Source organism: Chrysochloris asiatica, unplaced genomic scaffold, assembly GCF_000296735.1.
Source record: "Chrysochloris asiatica unplaced genomic scaffold, ChrAsi1.0 scaffold00043, whole genome shotgun sequence".
Taxonomy (NCBI): domain Eukaryota; kingdom Metazoa; phylum Chordata; class Mammalia; order Afrosoricida; family Chrysochloridae; genus Chrysochloris; species Chrysochloris asiatica.
The window spans coordinates 8,367,511-8,369,481 of NW_006408561.1; the positions used below are offsets into that span (position 1 = coordinate 8,367,511).

Here is a 1,971-nt window from a genome sequence, read left to right on the forward strand (position 1 = left end):
TAAATAAAACAGTACCAGTTCATTATATGTGTATTTGATAAAGGTAATTGAGCATATTTTTGAAAAACAAAGCGCAATAAGAAAAATTATCTAGAATAAGTCCAACAGCTGTTTTTGTTGTTGCTGAGTGTGACTGAGTCGGTTCCAACTTGTAACGACTCTTTAGAGTTTCTGAGGAGTGGCTTGCGGGTTTGAACTGCCACTCTGCAGTTCAAATTGACCTTGTAGGCTGGCACTTATCCTTCTGCAGAACACCTGTAATATTTTTTTAAAAATCAATAGTTCTCTGAAATGCAGGGAGCTGATTTTCAGAAATTACATCAAAGCAAACTACTGGTAATTGTCCTGTTGTATGTATATTCATTTCTCAAAATAGTATAAGTGCTTTCAAAATTAAAAACAAAACAAAAGTAAGCTACTCATTATATAATGCTAAAAGGCATAGATTTTCTACAAGCAAGCTTCACATTCCTTCTTTGCAAAGGAAATCACTTCCCAAAATTGGGAGATGTGCTTAGCAACAACAATTCTGTTGCTTTAATCATAAATACTGACTATAAAGTATATATATATGTATATACACTTATGGCTATTTGATCATTATACTTATAATCTAGAAAGTTGCGTAGATATTTCATTGACTATTTAGGTGAACTAAGCATTCTTGTAATAGCATCCATTCTGTACAGTAACTATGAACTGAAAGTGACATGTTGTTATTAAGTGCCATCGAGTTGGTTCCTACCCTGTATAGGGTTTCAGAGGAGCAGCTGGTGGGTTTGAACTGCTGACCATATGGTTCACAGTCCAGTGTTCATCCTACAGTGCCACACCAGAAATCATGTCAGTGACAGACACATGATAACATAAACTGTTCAATAGATTATTATTCAATTTTAATTAATGTGCATGCTTTAAAAACTAATGATTTCACAACATAGCATATTATAAGTGCTCCTCAAACTATATAGCCATTAAAATTTCTGAAATCAGGTCACTGCACATCTCTGCTCTGCCAGCAGCATACACGTCCACCGCTCCTGTGCCAGCTCTGGGGACCATGGCCAACATGGAGTGCATCTTCATAGCCATCAAGAAGGATGGCATGCAGTGCGGCCTGGTGGGCAACTTCATCAAGTGCTTTGAGCATTCCACCTTGTGGCCATGAAATTCATGAAGGCCTCTGAGGAGCATCTGAAGCAACATTACATTGACCTGAAGGATTGCCCATTCTTCCCGGGGTTGGTGAAGTACATGAACTCAGGACCAGTTGTGGCCATGGTCTGTGAGGGGCTGAATGTGTTGAAGACAGGTGGAGTGATGCTTGGGGAATCCAGCAGATTCTAAGGCAGGCACCACTCATGAAGATTTCTGTATTCAGGTTGGCAGAAACATCATTCATAGCAGTGATTCAGTGCTGAGAAAGAAATCAGTCTCTGGTGTTAAGCCAGAGGAATTGGTAGACTACAAGTCTTGTGGCCATGACTGGATTGATGAATAAGAGTGGACAAAACAGCAACCCCTCAGCCTTTGACACAGCTCTTAATGCCAGCGATTTGGAAGCAATGGGATACTGATGATCCTTTCCTAAAGCATATTTACCAATAACAACTTTGGAAACTAGAAAAAAATTTTTTCTAAAATCATTTTTTGTAAGCAGAACATTTACAAATAAGCATTTTGTTCTCCTAGTGAAATAATATGACATTATTTAGGCACCTGTTTGCAGTTTATTATTGTTGTTTATCTTTTATGGTTTCATTGATGTAATGCAAAAAAAAAACAAAAAATTGTTGTTTTAGCTAAGTGTACAATGTAAATGGACAACTAAAAGTAAACTCATTAAAAGATGAACATTGCATAATTAAGAGAGGTTATATTTCCTATTGTGTAGTTTAATTTATATAAATAGTATCTTCTGGGTTATAAGTAGAACATTTTTAATAGTGTCATCTGAGGGAGCATGTCTGT

General features: G+C 36.9%; 1 pseudogene; it reads left to right on the forward strand.

Moving 5' to 3' along the window:
• Nucleotides 1-1,060: 1,060 nt before the first annotated feature.
• LOC102827000 lies at nt 1,061-1,501 on the forward strand (annotated as a pseudogene).
• The last annotated feature ends 470 nt before the right edge of the window (nt 1,502-1,971 follow it).